The sequence below is a fragment of the Saccostrea cucullata genome, unplaced genomic scaffold, assembly GCF_032062105.1.
Source record: "Saccostrea cucullata isolate Sc308-1 unplaced genomic scaffold, CSIRO_AGI_Scuc_v1 ctg7903, whole genome shotgun sequence".
In the NCBI taxonomy this organism is placed as follows: Eukaryota; Metazoa; Mollusca; class Bivalvia; order Ostreida; family Ostreidae; genus Saccostrea; species Saccostrea cuccullata.
The window spans coordinates 19,324-25,716 of record NW_026935732.1 but is presented as its reverse complement, the minus strand read 5'-3'; the positions used below and the strand labels follow the sequence as shown (position 1 = coordinate 25,716).

General features: G+C 35.5%; 1 pseudogene; it reads right to left on the bottom strand.

Moving 5' to 3' along the window:
- Positions 1–341: 341 nt before the first annotated feature.
- Positions 342–1,309, bottom strand: LOC134243639 (uncharacterized; annotated as a pseudogene).
- Between the last annotated feature and the right edge of the window lie 5,084 nt (positions 1,310–6,393).

Genomic DNA, 6,393 nt, shown 5'->3' with positions numbered 1-6,393 from the left:
AAACAGTAAAACAGTAGTAGCAATCTTTCCAACGAAACCCCAAGTATTGAACATGAAATGGGTTTATGTCTAAATGATGGTACCCACTTTTCAAATCAAATTTAAACATGAAATCATTGGCTTTACAATACTGTATTGCATGTTTGACACCTTCTAATTTAAATTTGTCTTTGCGCACACACTTGTTTACGTGACGTAAATCTAAGATAAGTCTTTTCTTACCTTGAGAATTTTGTGATACAGACAAAGGATTTACGACAGTAGGAGGAGAGTTGCATTTTATGATAATACCTTTACTTAAAAGAGAATAAATTTCTTGGTCGACAAAATTCTCATTTTCAGAAGCAGACTTATTATTACACAAAATAATAGGCCTAGGGACACATTCAAAAGGAATAGAATAACCGTAAGTTAAAATATCCACAATAAATTTGTCAGCACTTAAACAATTTTTCCAAAAACCAATGTTATTAGCTAAATTGCCTTTAACAATAATATCTTTGGTATTATCAGGACACAAAAAATTGCATACCATATTACAGTCTGTCTGACGTGGCGCTTGGAGTTGTTTGTGTGGCTGTAGGTTTAGAGAGTCCCTGTGTCCTTCGTTTAAGGGGGCAGTTAACGCTCCAGTGACCGAATGCGTTGCAGTATAGGCACTGATCTGGCTGGACTTTGAAAGGGGAAGGTTGTGCTCCGGTAGAGTTGAAATTCCTTTGGTAGGGAGAGAATCTAGAAGGTTGAAGTTTGCTTATAGCTGCGAAAAGGATTATTGTAGTTATTGTAGTTGCTGTTATCAAACCTTTTACGCTTTGCCCTCTGCTCAGCCTGACGCAAACGTTGATTGTCTTCCGAATTGTCAGTAATCGGATCATCCTTATATTCTCTAGCCACGTCCCAACCATATTTGTCAGCTATACGTATAACCTTTTTCTGTTCTTTAATTTTGCTTACAGAATCTGTAATCAATTTTTCTATACCAGAAAAATCACCACGTTCAACAAATTTATGAATACTTTCGAAATTAGATTGCAATTCTGATAAACAAAAATCTCTCTTTATGATGTGCCAACTTAAAGTCAAGATTCTTATCTGGTAAAGTCGAAGCTGTCCTGCAATCCAATTCTTGTAATATGGTCTTCTTATTTTCTGCTAAGGCTGAATCCAGTTTGTAAGCGAACAATTGGTGGGCTTCACAATTTGATAAGTCAGCATTTCTAATCGGCCCGGCTCCTCCTGAAGAACCTCGTGCAGGCTGACAGTCTACATTTGCACGTGGCGAATGGTGAGATTCTTCAGAGTCAGACATCAGGAAAGTCGTTGGCTAACTTTTGTCGAGTGATTACAATAACCGATTCCAAGATTTAAATACCCTAAACCCAAATACCTGCAAGTTACTGCGATAAACAAAATAGTGCCACTTAATAATACCAACATAAAAGAGAATTTAAATACCCCGAACTTGCAAGCATTACTGGTCTAGTGTATTAAGCGTTAGCCCCTCAACCCAAAGACCCCGGTTCAAATCCACTGTGAGGCACACATCTTTTACTTTTTAAAAAACGAAAAGAAATATATTTCATTGACCGTTTAAACGAGCGAAGGGGTCCCAGCAAGGGTAATTAAGATGATTACCGAGTCTAGCAAATTAAACTTTCGGCGCCTGCGCTGCTCATTAGGTGCTCTCCGATTAATGTCCACCGATTTATATGGAGTTACCAATGGACGTTCGTTTAGATAAATTCCATCAGATATAATACAACATTCGGCTTGCAATCTAATTGGTTTGAACATATTTAAGCTAATGGCATATCGCAGGTGTGCCTCCCAGCGAAATTAAAGAAATCGAGGCTACAGTAGAGGCGTGTCTCATAGAAGATCTTCATAAATAGTTTGAAAACATGACCGTATCAGAATTTAATCGTGACAAGTTCGGACTAAACCCTTAGTACACGGCGAAAATTGATAATAAACATCCGGACCTTAAAATTAAGATGTTACAACAAAAGGATTGGGACACAAGTACTTAATACTTAAAACGTCCTCTCCTTTATAACAATTAGTTACACAAAGTATTGTTCAAAAATGTAATATACACTGGAAACAAAGGTCAATAAGATTATTTAATAGGTAATGCGTGTACATAATTTAAATTGGTGTATGTACAAACTAATAAAAATAAATTCAAAAACGACCAGATCTCTTGATAAACAATTGCACGTTTAAAAATAAACTTTCATATGAGAAATACTGATCGAATTATCTCCCCATAGCATAGTAGTATGAGTGTCTACAATACGTAAGTTAATCATTCTAAAAATAGCATTGAACCAAATATAATCAAGACACTCAGACAAAAATAAACCAAATCCTTAAATCGTAGCACATAGAATAGCAGTGCTTTTGATGTACATCTACATTTACAATAGAAAAGTCCGATTGCGGCTCGATATTGTTCTATTGTATTAGCCATTTCCAAGACATAAAGAGACGTATTGAGCAATATTTGAACCAGCCACAAGGAGACAATAAGTAAACATGCAAATTTGTTTGTATGACCTTTGGTTAAAAATTGAAAAGAAAAAAAATTGAAAAAAAGTTTGGGTAGAAAGAAGTTCAAAAAAGAACAGAACAATAATGAAGGAAACAAAATAAAAATTGTGAACAAGCTTGAGGAAAATGACACCTATGTGTCACTAGGCAAAACATAACGCATAGTGACAGAAGCTTTGTTTAAAAACAATAAAAGTAAATGTAATAATTGTCATCCTCTTTGAGCTCTATTGATAAGTGCTGAGTGTATATAGAAATAATTCTAGCATCCGTGTCTGTGCCATGGTTGGGAACCGGAATATTATGAAATCTTAAGAAGTTTCTCCTTCCGTACTGCCCTAGTCTAGGCCATCTACTGTATCATTAAGATATTCCAGATTTGATTTTGTAGATCAGTGTTTTGTTCTTCATAATTTTTAAATGCCCTGTGAGATCAACAATTTGTTTATTTTGTTTTTGAAATTGTTTTAGCTTGGTTCTGAACTGTTTTATTTAATGAGCTGAAAACAAACTGGACACTGCTAGCCAGAGAGGGGTTCATAGCTTCTGCAAGCACTGGTATCAACTGCGCCATAAAAGTTTGAAATCCTAGTTGTTGTCCTGGACCAATCTGCTGGTTAAGCTGCTGTACAGGAAAAAATACCAGCCAAGGTTCAACTTTTGTATAGAGAGACGTCTTACGAGAAAATTAAAAGAAGAATGGCGGACCAGGTCTAGAAACACAATAATGCGGAGTTAATTGTAGATAAAGAATTAAGATCTCTGTAATGTCCAGAAAAGGAAATGAATCAAGGTACGGCACGAAAGAATACCCCAAAGAAAAAAAAGAAAGGTCAATACCTAATTTTTCTAATTAATCAAACTATTTATGTTCACTTAAAAACGTCGGAACCGGGTGCGGGGGAGGACAATGCCACCCCCCTCCTCCAAATCTTGGCAAATATATATATATCTTATTGGAATATCAATTTTCAATATATCAATATCAAGTTTCAGAGTCTTATAGAAATGTTCAATTAAGCAATCAGCGACAAGATGAAGATGGGGGAAGGGGGGCACACACAAAGTATCTTTGGTGAAGGAGATTCAAGTTTGTTCAAATGAAGGGCCATGCCCTCAGTCAAGGGGAGATAATTAGGAATTTATGAAAATTTGGTGGCATGTTTTAAAAATCTTCAACTCAAGAACCACTGCGCCAGGAAAGATGAAACTTATGGGGAAACATCCTCAGGTGGTGTAGATTCAAGTTTGTTCAAATCGTGACCCCCGGGGGTAGGGCGGGGCCAGAATAGCCGTCCAAAGTTTTACATAGAAATATACAGGAAAATTCTTTAAAAATCTTCTTCTCAAGAATAACAAAGCTATCATTCATCATATTTATATGGAAGCATCCTCAGGTAGTGTAGATTTAAGAATGTTCAAATCATGACACCTGGGGGTAGGGCGGGGCCACAATGGCCGATCAAAGTTTTACATAGACATATATAGGAAAATTCTTTAAAAATCATCTCCTCAAGAATAGCAAAGCTATGATTGATCATGGGACTACTTTTGGATTTAAACTTTTCAATATTAAACCAATTCTACTTTTTCCTAGCCACAGTGCTCAGGTGAACGATGTGGCCCATGGGCCTCTTGTCAAATTTGTTGTTTTTACAAGAACGATATGCAATTTGTATCTGTCTTAGAATAATGTTAAGTTTATGAATAATCTTATGATTCATCCTTTATTTCCTCCACATGGAGAAATATGATATGTGTAAACATTACACTCACTACATTTAAACAGACATAAACATACAAAACTAAATATAGAAAAAAAACATATTTACAAAACTTAAATGAATGTTAAAGGTGAGGGGGAGGGGGGGGGGTGATGGAAAAAAAAGGGGGTACTCGGTATTTTGTGTCTAACAGCGTTAGGTATTGGTAAACGAAAGCTGTCGAAGTGCCTGTTGTAATGCGCGGCTGCGCTTCGAACAAGGTTAAAATTCAATAGGCGAAAAGCTTGATTGTATGTTTCGTAGCTTGAATGGCGTCCTAGCAGAACTAAAAATAAATCATTTTCTGTTAGGCCGCACAATTCTCCGCATAGACGTATGTCGAAACAGTTTGTGATCACATTCCACCAGTTATTCCTTATTTCTGTGGTACATGTAACTGGACATGTACAAGCGGAATGTTGAAAAACATTAGAGAAATTTCTTCCACCTATACATGTAGCACAATTTTCGAAATGATCATTTGGACATAAGTTCGTGCACAATTTACAGATAAACTTGCAGAGTTCAATTTCTTTGTAATTTACGGCTATATTCCAAATAGAAGAGGGTTTTGAGTCCGAAAAAATTTGTGTGAATGAAACAAAGTTATCGTATTTTACTGGAAACATAATTGAGTTAAAAGTATTTAAAGGCACCATAATTTGTTACAAAATACACACATCAGTCTCAAGGAAGTTTAATTCTACCACTTCAGAAATATAGCAATAAAATCTTAAATTTCCTTCGACACAACAAGGTAACTACATGTAATCCTCTCAGCATGGTATCTGCTACTTCTAGCAGACATGCATAAGGGATCAAAAATACTTAATTACAGGGTGGGTATCATTTGGAAACGATATTCAAACCCAACAAGTTCAATCTGAACCTTGTCATATATTTTATTACTGTAGATCACTTAATTTTCGCGGCACCTTATTTTCGCGAGATAGTCATTGACTCTTTATTAGCGAGACAAAATTTTCGCGAATTGTGGTTATTGCTCTATATATTCTTAAGGAATACTATTATACGCGAGAATTAAATTTAAATTTTCTCGCGTAATTACGCGAAAATAAAGTTCTCGCGAATAAAAAGTGATTTACAGGATATTAAACATTTATAAAGCGCCCTGTATATAAAACTCTTAGGCGCTGTACAAGCATAATTATGTAAAGCAAATGAAAATTACAGAAGTCATATTTGAAGCAATATATGTTTGTAAAATACTTATGCCCTCCTCCCCCAAATAATTTTTTTCTAAATTCACAATAACATGATCAGTAAGTACTGGTACCTGCTGACACAGTAGGTAACAACCTTGTCTTTGTTCGTAAGGTTCATTATATAAATTTTATTTCAGAAGAACTTGGATTTACTTCTATATTAGTAGATATTCAACCTTTACTCATATTTCCCTTGAAAAAAGAAATTCTTTTGAATCATATGTCAGTTTTGTATATTTTTAATATCCCAAACAACCAGGTGATGTAAAACGCGGAAAGTAAGGGAATATTTATGTCAAACAAATAATCTAGATTCGTATAAATCAAATATAAAATCAATACTGAGTATTCTTGAAACAAGAGGCCCACGGGCCTTATAGGTCACCTGAGTATCATGTAACAACTTTCCAACAATTGAATTTGGTGTGTGATTTAAACAAGAGGCCATGAAATTCACAATATTGAAAGAGGCACCATTGCCTATCATAATTATAAACTTGGCATGCTTACTCTATTTACTTCATACCCAGAGGTAGATCAGAGTAACAAAGAGAAAATGCACTTCCACTTTATAACCAGTTGTGCAACCCCACCCCAAAGGAACCACCGACCCCGGAGACACATATTTGAAAATTTTGGAAATTTTATTTCATCATAAATGGTTGATTAATACCAAAGTGCAGATTTTAAAGCATTAATTTATTATTTAACCTACTAAATTTACTACTTAATCCTCCCACCCCATACCTCTACCCAGTAGGCATGAATTAATTAACCCTCAAACCCCCCACCCCCCTTACACCAAATGGCAAACCTCTGACACAGGGGCCATGAAATTCACAAATTTGGTT